Source organism: Cygnus atratus, chromosome 2 (genome assembly GCF_013377495.2).
Source record: "Cygnus atratus isolate AKBS03 ecotype Queensland, Australia chromosome 2, CAtr_DNAZoo_HiC_assembly, whole genome shotgun sequence".
NCBI classification, from domain to species: domain Eukaryota; kingdom Metazoa; phylum Chordata; class Aves; order Anseriformes; family Anatidae; genus Cygnus; species Cygnus atratus.
The window spans coordinates 65,582,030-65,599,016 of NC_066363.1; the positions used below are offsets into that span (position 1 = coordinate 65,582,030).

Here is a 16,987-nt window from a genome sequence, read left to right on the forward strand (position 1 = left end):
ACAATCTTTAATGCAGGAGAATTGCCATCATATTGATTTAAGGAAACCATAGCCCAGAACTTTCTACAAAAGTAGACTTAGACATAGTAGTCTCTTAGAAAAAAAAAAAAACAAACACAACACATGCATCTGCAGACAGCTTCAGAGGGGCACATTTTCTCTCATGCCTGAAGGCTGTAAAACTGAAGCATGATATGTAGATAGCATTCACATTCCAACAAGCCAATCTGAATGTCCAAATGAATGTTGTTTTTAGAATACAGCTATCAAGTCTGGTATTTTCTGCAACTGTTTAACTCACTTAGAGCTCTTTTTCAAATGATGAGAAAGGGAGAAATTTATTTAAGCAAGCACTGATGACTGCTTACTTTAATATAACCCTAATATCTCTAGCTCTCTACCGTTCAATTATTTTTTTTGTGTAATTAATCCTTGTTTTTAATTAATTTAATTAATCCCACTTCTTGGGAGTGAGTGTTGGAATAGCTGTGTGGCATACGCATGTTTATTTTATTTCATTTCCAAATTTTGACATATGCATTAGTGTTTGCTCTGATGACAAGGAGTGGATTGAATCACTTGTTGTTCTAAATCACAGCTGCTCAGAGTTCAGTGCAACTTTATTCTTACTGAGGATCTGCATCTCAATTCCAGTACAATTCTCTTCAATGGGTATTTATGCAATCTCATCTAATCCAGATCTCTACCAGAACTCTAAACTGAAGCTGTCATGTCATTCATGATCTTCTTGTGCTGTTTGCAAAACAAGCTTTCTAGAGAACGTTCCTAAGAAAGGAATGGAGAGTCTCAATCCTCTGCAGGAAAAATAGAAATAAATTATTACAGGAGCAGTTTTGGAGTTGGTGGTTATGTTGTTGTTTTGTTTTTCCTTTTTTCCTGAGAACAACTTTGATTTTTTATAACTTGGGGTGAATCCCTAGGAAACTTTAAAAGTAAATGGAAGGATTCTGTCCAGTGGAGAATATGTTATTTATCTTCCTCAACTGAATATTCACTCAAAAAAAACCCAACTCTTATTTTTTAATGTCATACACTGAGTGTCAAACACTGCATGTAATGCCCATCTGCTCTGGAATCAGTACTGTATTCTCTATTATAGTCAGATAATATCTAATGTTTTCTTACAGATATTGCATTGCTAACTTTGTAGGTTGTATAACAGTTTCTATATGTAAGCATAGGCATAGCATATATGTGTATCATTGAGGTTGCTCTTTTAATTATTTTAATTTGCTGAGGGATCACCAGCCACTCATTTTCATTAGTTACTTTTCTGCAGTCAATTTCACTACCCTGGCTAATTTTATCTCAGTACTATTTCATTATTTACTCCAGGACCATTCATTAATATGTTGAACCTCACAGATCAAAACATGGGTGCCATGGATGACCTCCATTTTGAAAACTGACCACGTGTGTCTATCCTTTCTCAAAGATTATGATTATATAAACTCTTAATCTTGGGAAGACCATTTTACTTAGCCTGTGATAACGATAACATAGTGTCTTTAAGAGTACTCAGTAGGGGACTTTTTCGAAGCCTAATAGAAGTGCTTGCAACCAAACTGTCTTTAGGTAGATGCATGCTGACTCCCTGATAAAATTCTAGTTATTTCTGATGTAAACCTACATTACATAAGGATTTGGTTTTCCCCAGTGTATCACCCTTGTGTCTACTGAACTGAGTTTTTATTACCATTTCCATCAACTTGCCTTTTGTGGAAGTCAGACTTCCTGGGTGGACTGGTTTCCTAGTTCTCACATCAAGCTCTTTTTCAGGATGGGTGTCCATCTGTGAATGGTGCTTTCCCTTACAGCTAATTAAACTGGCTCATAGTTAACAAAGGATGGTTAATCTTAAGTCAGTTTATCTTGTCTACTACTGAACAGTGTATGGGGAGACAAGTGCATGGCAGGCTGATTAGCATGTGAGGAAGAACTTAAAATTATAATATATTCTGGTTCAGCTCTATAGTCTTGTCATATTTCCGCCATGGAATAAATCAGAAGCGTATGCAGCCACTTTTGCCCAGATGCTGCCCTTTGTTATTAATTTGTTTTGCAATCTGTTTTTCATTATTTTGGCAGAGATAACACACTGTTCTCAGCTGCCTACTTAGGAATCTTTCATGCAAACTCTAACAAGTCTCTGGTGAATTTTTCTATTTCTCTACCTCCTTACTGATCCCTTACCCCTTACACTGTTTCAATGATTCATGTTCTTTGTATCTCTATTCCCAGAGACGGAAAAATGCAGGTGATGTCTGAGAACATATGTTTTCCCTTTACTGTCTTCTCTGCTCTTGGTTGTTTAGACGAAGGAAAAGCTTGAAAATAAACATATTTGAGAGTCGCCACCAGTCTCTGAGACTCAAACTAACTACTGAAGTCAACCTATAGCAAAAATTCAGACTGGAACTTACAGGTTAATTTGTCATTGGGCCAAAATACAGCTGCAACCTAAACCTGCCACAGGTAGGAGGAAGGAAGAAACTGTAATGTTTAGGGTTTATACATGCAGGTTCAAAACAAGGTGTGTTACTGTTTTCTTCCAAATGGCTTGCACCTCATATTCCCTGTTTTCTTCCCAGATTCCCTTATATATAATGAAACTTAGCTGTGTTTTTCTTCTCCTGTCATGTTCATGGCAAATGTAGTGTGAGTCAAAAGTATCCATCTTCAATCTCTGATTGTATGCACCAAGTGGTCGGTGCAAAGCAGACATGGTTCTTTTTGCCTGTTTCCATGCACTACAATTGGCCTATGGCTAAATGCATTAGCAAATGACTAATTAAATAAACCTCTGAGCATCTGATGGAAATTGTCATCCTGGAAAAAAAAAAAAGAAAAAAAAAAGAAGAAAAAAGAGCATATCTAATAGATTGTCTGCAATAGCCCCATTCATTTACGTGCAGAAGTTGTTCATTCTGACATAGACTGACACTGCTTTCAGTGGTCTGAGCTCCTCTGGTGATTTTTGCAGAGGCAGGAAGCTTTGCATGTTCCATCCCACCAGCTGAGCCTGGGAGTTTAACCATTCATCTGGGAATGCTGAGTTGTGCTGAGCATCTGCCAGAAGGTACTAATGGAATCAACTGGTTCAAGGGGTGTCTAGCTCTGCCCTCAGATGTACACTGTTCAAAGCTGAGCTCATGGCTCTGTTCTCATTTGCACCTGTGTGAACTCTCAGAGCTCTCACTAAAGCTGGTACAAAACAGGAGGCAGCCATATGAGAACCAGTCCCTGAGAGAGTGTGCACTGTACACAGCATGCATCAAGGCAAACCAATTCCCTCCGATCTGTATCACTCCAAGAGCAGCAAACTTAGTCAGCAGAAAAATGTGTATAAAATGAGAAAAAGAAAAATAAGTGTTATTATAAGGTGTAATGTTTTTAGGTTGCTTTAAAAACAGCATGCACGGGTGTAGAAAACCATTTTTCCCTGTGCGTTACTTCTATTTAACGTATGCAACAATACAACTTTCATGACAGCAGTTAATCTGTTTTGTGCAATAAACTGTCCTCTTTATGTGATGCAGTCAGAACTAATTACTTTTCCATGGGATACAATCAATATTTGCAAGTCAGTACTGCTAAATCATTCCTCCCACGAATAGCAACAGGGAAGCAGATCATAAAACACCAGTGAATCCTTCCCCAAGAGGAAATAAAACTTAGTGAAAAACAGAACTTTTTGTTCTGGTCTGTAGAGAATGATAATCTTGAGTAAAAATACACTGCAGACTGGGCCACTTCAGGCTCTAGATACTACAGTCCTGGAGGACTGATGTATTTAAAGTAACATCCTGCTTCTGGAAGGCAAGCCCTGGTAAACTATTTAAAACAGACCAGCACCTTTGAAAATCATGTGCCACTTTTGAAAACATATGGCCTGTTTTTAAACTTTGAAAACAAACATTCAAACAAAACAACACCAAAGCAGAGACATCTGCAGTGTTTCCCAGAAAGATCATTCAAAGAGTAATGTACACACAACATCACTAGTCACTGCACTGCCTTCTGCCAGAAGTGCCTAGATGCTCCTAGGTCTGTCAAAGTAGTGATTGTTCTGCCTCTTGTGCTCCAGTGAGCTTCCCCTCAAGATACTCCTGCACCCCTGCAAGTACATCCATGCACAGATAAAAGTCTTCTTCATGATTTTATCTTCTGGGGAAACAACCAGAGGTGCACTTCAGAGGAGGCATTAGGCATGGATTTTTAGTACTGTCTTCAAAGAAAATGAAAGTGTGTAATACAACTCATGATATGTATAGTACAGATATCATTGCTCACTGTCTGAGAGACTGAAACCTGTTTCAGTGTAGGCAGTCACATTTTGTCTCAGAGAATGAGGTCTTATACTGTAGCAGCTGATAGAGACTCTCTTTAAGTTTGGGGAACAGACGCCATAGTCACTTGACTCATACCCTGAATTCTGCTACCAGTGAAAAACTCAATGGATCAATGAAAGGTCCTTAATTCTTTCTAAGATTATAAATGGCTAGTGGAAGATTATAAGATATTACTGCATACAACACAGTTTATTGTAAGATACATCATCTTTCCATTTCCCTTTTGAAAAAAAAAGGTGTTCTATAGAAACCTTTCAATTCAATCACTGAATTGTTTCAAACAGCATATCTTAATCCTGCAGTGGATACAATCAATCAGAAAGTATACAGAAAACAAAGTGGTGCCAGCCTATTTAAAAAAAAACAAAAAACAAAAAACATACCAGTGACGATATTGTAAAAAGTATTTCATTGAATACTGAACTTCCCATATCAGTAGAGACAGCTATAGTGCAGTACGATTGATCAACCTCTAATCCAGAATGAGGAAGAATTCCCGGCCCATTAATTTCACAAACTATCATCAACTGTTTATGACAACCTAATGTCAACATGCATCTGTGCAAGAGAACAAAGCAAATGGTCAAATATCAATGAAGATTAGGGCAAAGATGTGCACTGCTTAGTGTTTACAAACATTTCATCAAAGTTTGTAAAAAAACAGCAGTGTTACTCAGGACGGTTAAATAAGATTGAGCCAAACTGCCCAAAGCCATTAAGCAGGAAATACTGGCATATATTTTCTTTCCTTTTTGGATGATAAGATAATTTCACATTGGCATTAGCCTTTAGTTTTCACATCTTCGAATCCACCTGTGGAAAAGTGGACTGGATTTTCTACTCCTATATTTGATACTGTCTTTCCTAGATCATACCTTTTAGAGATAAGCCAGAAAAAATGGAGTTATCTCCAAGAACAAACCTTTAGGGGTATTGTCATAAAGAGGCTCACTATATATTTTCCTAGTTGGCTCACTATATTGAGCCAATTAGGAAAGGTGCCCTCCTAGGTCTATTGCTGGAGAACAGAGAGGGTCTTGAGGGAGACGTGGCAATTGGCAGCTGTCTCGGTCATAGTGACCATGAAGTGGTTGAGGTTAGAATTTATGATGACACAAGGAAAACTGCCCCCGAAACTTCAGCCCTGGATATGGGGAAAGCAGACTTCAGGCTGCTCAAGGAACTAGTCAGCAAGGTCCCCTGGGGAACTGCTTTTGAAGGCATTGGCATCCATCAGTGCTGGTCAATCTTTAAGCACTGCCTCCTAAAAGCACAAGACCAGGCAATTCCAAAATATCAGAAGTCACGCAGGCGGGGCAGAAGGCCGGCCTGGCTGACCAGGGATCTTCTACTGGAGCTTAGGTGAAAAAAGAAAGTGTACTGCTGCTGGAAGGAGGGTCAAGTGACGAGGAAGGAATACAGGGATGCTGTTCGTGTTTGTAGGGAAAAAATTTGTGTGGCCAAAGCCCAACTAGAGTTGAAGCTGGCCATGTCTGTGGGAGACAATAAAAAAGTTTTTTTTAGATATGTGAACAGAAAAAGGGGAACCAAAGAAAACATAGGTCCGCTACTAGATGGGGAAGGTCTCCTCACAGACGATGACATAGGCAAAGCAGAGACGTTTAATGCCTTCTTTGCCTGTGTCTTCAACACTGATGATGGGCTTCGGGACCCAGGGTGCCCTGAGCTGGAGGACCATGATGGTGGGAATGACAAACTCCCAACCGACCCTGAACATGTGCAAGATTTGCTGCTCCACCTGGATCCATACAAGTCCATGGATCCAGATGGGATTCATCCCAGGGTGCTTAAAGAGCTGGCTGACATCATTGCGGGACCTCTCTCAATTATTTTTCAACGATCTTGGGAATCTGGAGAGGTCCCAGTAGACTGGAAGCTGGCAAATGTGCCAATTTTCAAGAAGGGTAAGAAAGAAGACCCTAGCAATTACAGGCCTCTCAGTCTCACGTCAGTGCCTGGTAAAATTATGGAGAAGATGATCCTTGAAGTAATTGAAGCGCGCCTGGGGGACAATGCAGTCATTGGTCCCAGCCAACATGGGTTCATGAGGGGTAGGTCCTGTTTAACAAATTTGATTTCCTTTTATGATAAGATCACCCACCTAGTCGATCAAGGGAAACCAGCTGATGTGATCTTTTTGGACTTCAGCAAAGCTTTTGACAGGGTTTCCCATAGGATCCTACTGGACAAAATGTCCAGCATACAACTTAACAAAAACATCAAATGATGGGTGAGCAATTGGCTGACGGGCAGGGCTCAAAGGGTTGTGCTAAATGGGGACACATCTGGCTGGCGGATGGTCACTAGTGGGGTCCCTCAAGGCTCCATTTTAGGGCCAGTCCTCTTCAATGTTTTTATAAATGATTTGGATGTAGGACTAGAAGGTGTTTTGAGCAAATTTGCCGACAACACCAAACTTGGAGGAGTTGTGGACTCGGATGAGGGTGGAAAGGCCTTGCAGAGAGATCTGGAGAGATTGGAGAGCTGGGCAATCACCAACCACATGAAGTTAAACAAAAGCAAGTGCCGGGTCCTGCACCTCGGATGGGGCAACCCTGGCTGTATGTATAGACTGGATGACGAGATGCTGGAGAGCAGCCCCGCAGAGAGGGATCTGGGGGTTGTGGTTGACAGCAAGTTGAATATGAGCCAGCACTGTGCCCTGGCAGCCAGGAGGGCCAACCGCATCCTGGGGTGCATCAAGCACGGCATTGCTAGTCAGTCGAGGGAAGTGATTGTCCCGCTCTACTCTGCGCTGGTGCGGCCTCACCTCGAGTACTGTGTGCACTTCTGGGCACCACAGTACAGAAAGGACATTAAACTGTTGGAGAGCGTCCAGAGGAGGGTGACGAAGATGGTGAAGGGCCTAGAGGGGAAGACATATGAGGAGTGGCTGAGGTCACTGGGCCTGTTCAGCCTGGAGAAGAGGAGGCTGAGGGGGGACCTTATCGCAGTCTACAACTTCCTCACGAGGGGGAGTGGAGGGGCAGGTGACCTATTCTCCGTAAACACCAGTGATAGGACCCACGGGAACAGTGTTAAGCTGAGGCAGGGGAAGTTTAGGCTGGACATCAGGAAGAGGTTCTTCACCGAAAGGGTGGTTGCACACTGGAACAGGCTCCCCAGTGAAGCAGTCACTGCACCAAGCCTGTCTGAATTTAAGAAGCAATTGGACTGTGCACTTATTCACATGGTCTAAACTTTTGGGTAGACCTGTGCGGTGCCAGGAGTTGGACTTGATGATGCTTATGGGTCCCCCTTCCAACTCAGGATATTCTATGATTCTATGATTCTATATCTATGTACGACCTTTCTGGATTGTGTCCCTATCTGTGTGTTGGTGTACATGTGTGCAAGATGGTACTGTTATATAAAGCTGATTGTAAAATTGAGATCTAAGGTACAAGACTTTCCTGTCTGATACAGTGCTGTACATTTATACTTAATGTACAGGTGTGGGCATAAATGATGATAGAAGTTAGCCTAGTTGTATTATATTTAAATTACAATATGTTAAAAAGAGTGACTATCATAATACTTTCACACACAGTAGTGAGCTATCCCCAAGTTTCTTGACAAATACCATAGCTGTTCTTTTTAATCTTTGTAACTTGTGGTCCCTAAACATTTTGTAAAGGTTTTGTGGGTTTCTTTAATCTTTCTATGTGTTACTTATTTTAGAAAATCTAGGAATTTGATTTTCTTCCCTCTTCCCTTTGGTTATCTTTGTCTTCTTTCTCTGTAATTCTCTATTCTTCCATTGACTCTTTTTTGGGAGTTGGGTGATAAAAATGAAATGTTATATAAAAATATATTAAAGTATGGGCACAACAAAGATTTAAACTGTTGTATATAATATTTTCTGTTTTCTTCTTGGTGTCTTGATTCTAATAACTCCTAATATTATATTTGCTATTTGAACAGCAAAGTGAGTTTTAAGAGTACTATCATTTTACACGATTTGTCCAAAAGTGCTATACCTCATTCAGTGGCATTATAAAAGCAGCGAATTTAAAACAAATCAGAGGAAGCAGTTTTTAATATGTCAAGTAGTTACTGTGTATAACTCAGTGTTCCAAGGTGTCAGGGAAGCTATATATACAAAAAGATTTTCATAGAGGACAAAAGTATGGTGATTATTGATAAATATGGGATGCAAATTTACCTCAGAAAGTTCTGAACTACTGCTTGATGGAAACTGGGAGAGCGTTGCAGGTGAAGAACTTGCACTTTTTCCTAAGTAGCCGCTACCAGGCATGGTCAGAGAAAGAATATGGAATGCACAAGATCTTTGGCCCAACCTAATGTACCCGTTCTTACAGATAGTTTGTTGGGCAGTTTTCAAGGTTTTTTTGTTTGTTTGTTTGTGTTTTTTTTGTTTTGTTTTGTTTTGTTTTGTAATTGAGAATCTGGGAAAATTAAAACAAACTATTCAAGGGAATGGAGGTGGGGAGACAATTTCCTTAACCATGCAACATGGTATAAAACTGCCTTTGCTTACAGGTAAAAGCCTACAGGATGTCCAAAGGGAGAATGCTCTAATACCATGGGCTTTCCTGCCACTCATGACGGAGGGAGAATCTGTAGTCCTCACTGAATAATTGATGGCATTGTCCACACTGTGCTGAAGGTGGACACACTGGGGACAGAGTAAATATAACACATTTTTTTTCATTAGGCCCTGCCACCTGTGGGCTCACCATACTCCATCTGTAAGTTACAGAAATTGTCTCTGGTGGAAATTCAAATGGAAATACGGCAGCTGTGGCATAAGATGCCCTCAAGGAGAGAGGAGGTTAGATTAGGACAAAGTGCTTCGTTGTTCAAAGTTTAAGCTAGGATAATTTTTACCCCTCTGATTAGGTTGTTATTTAAAGTACAAAAAGAGAAAAGAACATATAGATAAAAATGATTTTAATGAAAAAAAAATGTCAAGAATTAATTGCTACAGTGAAATTTCCCTTAATATGGAAATTCCCCCGAAGTCACAGCACTCTATGACTTCTTAATATTTTGCTGAGTAAGATCCCTTCTATTTCTGCCATCCAGATTTCCTGGTATTAGGAGCTACCTTTGTGTCAGCAGAGTGTCACTGGAGGTAAGATGATGTAGAAGATCAAAGTGTAAATGCTGATAAGCATTTTCCATTTCATTCCCCTTCAGTAGAAAGACATCTGTGAAATCTGCAGGTCAAATCAAAATAGCAAGAGGTTTCTGAAATGAGCATCAGAGGATATTTGCAACCAGCTTTGCCAATCTGTGGTATAATCCAATTTATCATGGGCAGGTGGTGTAGATAGTGGAGGAAAAGGTAAAATACAGTACGGTAAATAGATTTCCTATGGCAACTCAACAGCCATTATACTGCTCTTATCTTTAAGTCTGCATAACTTGCAAAAAGATCCTTCTCAGGCCAAGACTCACCAGGGTCGATGAGAGCTTAATTGAGCCCTAAGCCACCAAACATGAACTAGAGATTGACTGCTGTTAAGGCGCTAAAGAAAACACATCTTCTTCCAGCTGACAAAACTTCCCTGCAGCCTGGAGCAGGGAATGAAGAGAGGGTGCCAGCAGCAGAACAGCAGGGACGGTGCAAGCAGCGGAGGATGGTTTCATCCCTGCAGCTGTACCTGTGTTGTGTTTTCTTTGTTAACAGCATAAATTCCTGCATAGAAGAACCCAAGAAACCAACACATAGTTGTTCAAGTTTTAGGCAGGCTTGATCCCTTCCTGGGGTGATCATCTCGCTCGCTGACCATGGAGCACCTATCAAGTTGCTTATTTGTTGTCTCAGGTGCCTCAGTCAAGTGCTTCTCTGTAGATGAGATGAACCTAGATGTAAACAACCATGCTTTCAGGATGCTTCCAGATCAGAATGAACAATCAAAATCAGTAGCAAAATAAACATATTGTACTAAAAGAACATAGGCCTTGCAGAAATCTCATCTCAGTTTGGAAATGGTTTCTATTTCAAAGCATATTTCCAACCCATTCATTATACTATATATTCCCACATGCTTGATTTCTTCAGTTTAAAATAAAATTAAAAAGGAACAGAAGGAAACAAAGTTAGCAACATAGTAGATATTTCTGCTGGGTAGGTCTGATAATGGTTTGCAGTTTTCCCTGAAGCCAAAGCAATCCACATTTTACAGTTGCACTAGCAGAAGTTAGGGAGAGTTATACCTCTGCTAAATTCCTGTGTTGTTTTTTGTTTATTTGTTTTGTTTTGTTTTAGTTTCTCTCTCTCTCTCTCTTTTTCTCTTTAAGCAGTCTATTTCCAGAGAAATGAAATTGAACTGCAGCTGTAACTGGAGTTACACACATACTGTGAGCAACATTCAATTTGTGTGGAGTATTTTCCACAATAAAAGGATTTGGACTTGGCCACTAGTGTTGCTTGCCAGGCACATGGGTATAAATGAAAAGGAAGGCGTTCTTTGCTCTGCGTTCAGGACCAGCACAGGATCTGCATCCTGAAAATGTGTGGTTTTTTTTTCCCTCAAGCTGCTTTTTTTTTTTTTTTTTTTGGAAGAAGTTATGAAACATGCAGTGTTTCAGTAGTATGTTTCCTGTCAAGTGGCTGCTATTGAACTACCCAAAGTAGAAATGGATAGATTTTGTGAGGTGTTTCTGCTTTTCTAGACAGGTACTGAAGTAGGTGATCCCACATGTGTTGTTGGTACAAGAGATACCACTGATGCAATGGTACCTATATGACGGAGACTGCAAATCAAAGAAGGAAAGCAGAAATTTCAGGGACTTGAAAATCCATAAAAGCGTATAGGAATGGCAAGACACAGTCACATGTCAAAGAATGTGGCTTAGGATATCTTGCCTCTTCCCTGTCCATAGACTTGACATCATGCCTTTAAGGAATCTGCTTTTGTAATGAGTGAAACAAATCTGTTGCATGTTTGATGATAATGCATGGAAATTAACACCTTCTTAACACCTACAGAATTTTCTGGAGTCAGACAATCTTTATTTCTATGCTATACTAAAGAATTCTGGAGAGAAGCTACCACAAACCCGCCTGAATCCCAACATCACCTAAAATTCCAAAGTGAAAGTATCCTTATGACACATTCTAGAGCTTTCCTAACGGTTGTTTTTCTTCTTTTTTTCTGTCTTAATTTTATATTCTTCCAGATCACCAGGAATCAGAGCTGAGCAATTATATCTTTTCCCATCACATCCCACTTCCCTTAAAGAGTTCCCTTTGTCACTATTTATTGCAACCAGCTACAAAAAACAGGTATCTGCTCCCATCTTGCATAGGTTACATCACCTGAGTGAGAACCTCTAAATCCTTCCTGTGGTCTCCATCGGGTAGGACATGCATTTCTGCTACAGCCTCTAGAAATTACCCCATGTTGAAAGAGGAGCTCTGTCCTATGAAATTCAGGCTTAAACAAGAATGTTCGTGTCTACCCTTCCAGATATCAGGCTAGTGATTGAAGCTAGAGAGTTATTGGGGTTGTAGGTTCAACCTGTTTATCAACTTTGTTTTCTTTATTCCATTTGTTTGGCAGAAAGAGCAAACACAGACTGTTTCTGGCAGCAGCCAAAACCACAAGACATGGTGCAGAAGGACTTTTTGATCTTCCAAAACGTCTGCTGAAGGTATGAGCAATCCTTCAGCAAGATGATTTTCATCACTAGTTGATTGCTGTTATTAATCTCTGTTACAGTCAGCATTTCCAAAGAGTTGATGATAAATCTCTACAGACTTCAAAGAGAGCAGAGTGCTAGTGCTCCTGAAAACCTTGATCTAACTTCAGAGATTAAACCTGTCCAAATTAGCTATTTGATGCTGTCTTTTCTGAAAAGCTTAATTTCAATAAGATGACACTGATGCTCTAGAGAAGACTTCCATTATGAGAGGGACATATGTTCACATACAGATACAAGTGTATGCTCTAACCTTCCCAAGCTGTTATCTCCTACAAAACAGGAATGGCTTCAATGAGACAGTATAATCTGGGCAATTGACCTGGAGAGGAATGGGACTTTGTCCTCATATAGAGAAGGCCATCAAAATATAGGACAAGACAAGCTATAGGAAGAAAAACAGTAAAAAAGAAAAGACGTGTTGGAAAGCACCTCAGAGAAACTGCAAAGGCAATAAGGACCAGCTGATTCATATAACATCCTAAATCTGGAAGCCAATGCAGAAATTGCTGTGGATTCCCTGGTTTGTTGTTTGTCGTTGTCATAGTTGTTGTTTTGATTTTGGTTTTCATTTAGTTTTCTGGAGAAAAAAAAAAAAAAAAAAAAAGCTAAAATCTTGTAAATTTTAGATTACAGAAAATCCCAAGACTGAACCTGTAGTTTCTGAGGTGTACCCTATGAAAGGGGATTTCCTTCACTATAGAGTCATAGCTGGTAGGTGGCCTGCTATACTGACTAGCCATGGGAGTTGCCACAGATATTGCTGGGACCCTCTGATATTCCGATTTTTGCAGGATGCGTAGTGCTGAATCTTCTTATCAGATTCACTATGCACTATATTGAGTAGTGGGACAGGGGAAAAATGCCTTCTTTGCATCATGTCAGATGTGAACTAGAAAGTGGTAACAGACTCAACAGAATAGCTTAAGGTTGGCAGAGACCTCTAGAAATTAGCTAATGTAAACACCCCTGCTCAAACCAAGGTCAACTAGAGCAGGTGGCCCAGTGTCGTAGCTAGTCAGGTTTTCTCCAGGGATTGGAGGGACTCTTCAACTTCTATGGGCAACATGTGCCAGAGTTTGATGACTCACAGAAGAAAAGTTTTTTCTTATGTTTAAGATGATCTCCTGTCCATTTGAATGAGATGAGAGCCTCACTGGACTGATTGGGTTTCTCAAGTTAAACAGGTCCTGAGCCAGTGTAAAAGGCCAAGGTAATAATACCTGCCTATCAAATGACAAATGCTGTCTGAGATGGTGGAGCAAAAGGAAAAAATATTTTTCCTCAAGGGTTCATGCTGTCATGACAGGCCTGTCAACATAAATATTTTATAATAATGAGCTGTCCATACCCATTCAAATTAATGCTATGTGGCACTTGCAAATTTAATAATTTTCACCTGGTATTTAATGATTTTCACCTTGCAGAAATTTAATTTTGCTGGGCTGCTGTTGAAATCACAGTGTAAACAAAGCAAAGTTATTCTACAATAGTTGTTCTGCTCCAAGATGGACAAGGATCTCTAAATGGCATATAAATTGCAAGATTTACAGCCAGATAAATTTTCAGTGGTTATAAGTAACTAAGCTAGGAAGAAGTCCATTCTCTGAGGCTATGGATAGTATCTTCATGAATTAATTATCTATCCTTACCACTAATTGATTAACACTTGATTTCTCAGTGATCTGTTTCACCTGACATCTTCAAAAAGACTACTCTATTACTCTTTTACACAGGAGGAGATGAAAGTCTAGCTGTCATTTCTGGTAGCAGATGTAAGGAAAGGCTTAAGAATTCTTTAATACAGATGTTCTTCCTTATTTATCATTTTTCTTTTGAGCTTCACAGCAATTATAGCTCATGATTTCAGTTTTTGCTTGTGTGGTTGTTTAAGGTTAGGTTAAGCTAGTCCAACTGATCAAACACCTTTGTTTAAATCACAGCTACTTTCTTGCAACAGGTAAAAAAATGTCATGGTTTGGATCCGGGAAAAGAGTATATACGTCTTTCCACGGAGTGATGAATCTGGGAATCTCCAGTATATAGAATTTGATATAAACCTTGTCCATACTTCCTGCAGTCTTAGAATGGGACCTGAGAGGTGACTAGGAACCAAGTTCCAGTGCTGGCACTTCTTGGATACCTTACCACAGACCTCACAAGAGTTTATCGTTCTTCTTAACTGAGAATTTATTTTACATTCATTTAAAATTCTTTGAAGATCTCTAACCTCTGAGAGGGTGGAAAAAAATGCAGTACAGGGACATCCTGAAAGCTCAGAAGCATAATATAAATAAAACTCACAACAGCATAAATGAGTATGTGCTGGCTTTGGTTTCAGTTTTATCATTATTTTGTCTGAGGCCTGATACACTTTTTTTTTTTTTTTTTTTTTTTTAATGACTGTGTTGTCAATAGCACTATTTTGTGCAATGTTTCTAACATTTTTTCCAAACCAGAGGAGTCCAGTTTGGGGACTCGATCCTGTTCCTTTTTATACTTCCTAGGACCTCTGTGGGCATCAAATCATTTTATTTTTTTCAAAATACAGAAAGGAGGTGGGAGAAAAATTCCACACCCTTAAGGCATGTAATAGTTAACCTCCAATTGATATGTGTAATAGTTAACCTCCAATGTGAATTGAATGCAGATGTACCATGACTTGTATTAATAGACACATCATCAAAGGGAGGTTATTTCTGTCTCAATTTAATTTTCTGTTGCTGAGCAATTCAAGGTGCACATTAATGTAATCAAACTACTACTACCATTCGGAGTTTGGGATTGGCCTTTCCATGAAGAATGGTGGAGTTGCATTGTTTTGTGGAAGTAGGAGTAATTACTCTGTCTCTGGTCTCCTGAGTGTCCAGAGAAGGCAAACAGAATTCCCATATTGTCTTGGCTTATGGCTGCAAGGCATCAGAAGCACCCTTAAGAACACCTTTCTTAAGGTCTTATACAGACTTCATGCTTTTGCACATTCCTTAAAAGAAAACTGTATGTGCCCATTTAGCATGCACACATGAACACTTCTGCAATTTTCAGTCCTTAATACCTTTGAACAATTAAGCTGCTACAAGTAAAATATGCTAGTTATATTTTACATTTCTGCCTCCAGGTATTTTGCTAGGTAATTAAGCTTAATAACTCAGATCTAGGATAAGATCTATTCAGTGCTGTTTGTTAACAGTAACAAGGGATTGTGTTCAATGAAAAGATCAGCAATTTTGGATAGAAATAGATCTTGTGAATGGTCCAGCCCTTTTCTTTGTATAGCTTATGCTGCCATCCTTAATTCCAGATCTCTCCTAGAAATGTGGTAGCTTTCAGTTTTAAATACAATACTTTGCTAAGCTAGAGTCTGTTCCCTTTATTGTGTCTGTGGTACACCAGCTCCTCAATTTGCCTCATAGGCGTCTGTGAGATAGGTCACGTTACCAGTCCTGTTTAAAGGTAAATGAGGCAGGAGAGATAGGGCCTACATGACCAAACAGGAAAGAATAAATGAGCCACCAGGACAGCTCATTTGTAGTTCCTGACTGCTGTCAGTCATAGCATGTGGAGAGCCACAAGACTGTGATTGCGCTGGGCTGGAAACAGCGTATCCACACAAACACTTCACTGGTGAGAATAATATAAGACAGAGTGTAGGGTGAAGAATAAATCAAACTGTCATAAAGCTGCACCCTTTGGTCATTTGTAGAGTTATTGTATGCCCTGTTGTCCTAGTTTTGGCTGGGATAGAGTTAATTATCTTCCTAGTAGCTGGTATGGTGCTGTGTTCTGGATTTAGGATAAGAATAATGCTGATAACACACCAATGTTTTAGTTGTTGCTTACACAGACTCAAGGAGTTTCATCTTCTCATGCCATGCCAACAAGGAGGCTGGGGGTGCACCAGGAACTGGGAGGGGATGCAGCCAGGACAACTGAACCAAACTGGCCAGAAGGATGTCCCGTACCATATGGGGTTGTGCTCAGTACATGGGGGGATGTTTGGAGTAATAGTGTTTGTCTTCCCAAGTAACTGTTATATGTGATGATTCCTGCTTTCCTGGAACAGGCTGAACACCTGCCGCCAATGGGAAGCAGTGAATGTATTCCTTGTTTTGCTTTGCTTGCATGCACAACTTTTGCTTTACTTTTTAAACTGTTATCATCTCAACCTACTAGTTCTCACACTTTCACCTTTTCAATTCTCTCCCACATACCACTGTGGCTGTGTGGGGCTTACCACAACACCTGTGCACTATATTGCTGCACAGCACTGAGCAATCATTTGCCCTTTGAATGTACTAACTGTCAGTGCTTTATAATGATATTCTGGTAATTGCCTGTCTGTGCAATCATTTGTTGAACATCTATCTAGTGATACTTTATTTTATAATTAGTTGACGGATGTATTTTTTCACTCAATATTTGGTTATTTTGCTTGATATTTCCTAGAACTATTCTTAGGTCTCAAAGGAGTAAACTTTCTCTGGAATACGCAATCCCTTGAGACAGGTTTCTGCAGGTTTACTCATTTCTTCTTCCAGAGACTCCTTTATCCCAAAGCAAACTTCATAGTCCTGTGTGGTGGTTGAGATAAGGACAGGGAGATCACTCAACAATTATAGTCATGGGCAAAGCAGACTCAGCATAGGGAGATTAATGTAATTTACTGTCTATCACTAGCAGACTAGAGCAGTGAGAAACTAAAAAGGAAACTAAAAACACCTTCCCCTCCCACCCTCGCTCTTCTATGTTCTCCCCCAAGCAGCGCACGGGAATGGGGAACGGGGAATGGGGGCTGTGGTCAGTCCCTGATGCTTTGTCTCCTCCGCCCCTGCTCCATGTGGGGTCTCTCCCACAGGATGTCATCCTTCCTGAACTGATCCTGCATGGGCTGCCCACCAGCAGCAGCTCTTCAAGAACTG

The 16,987-nt window shown here is 40.0% G+C and overlaps 1 protein-coding gene across 3 annotated transcripts in view; it reads right to left on the minus strand.

Annotated features, from left to right (window-relative positions):
* The window catches only part of EIF1B (eukaryotic translation initiation factor 1B), a 90,503-nt gene that overhangs the window by 20,841 nt on the left and 52,675 nt on the right, over positions 1 to 16,987 (minus strand). The window contains exon 5 of one of the 3 annotated variants that reach the window (XR_007707847.1): positions 9,387 to 10,226. The exons of the other annotated variants lie outside the window; for them this stretch is intronic. The gene's annotated coding sequence lies outside the window, so the exon portion shown is untranslated. Of the gene's footprint in view, positions 1 to 9,386; positions 10,227 to 16,987 lie in introns of those variants that run through there. 3 annotated transcript variants of the gene reach the window in all.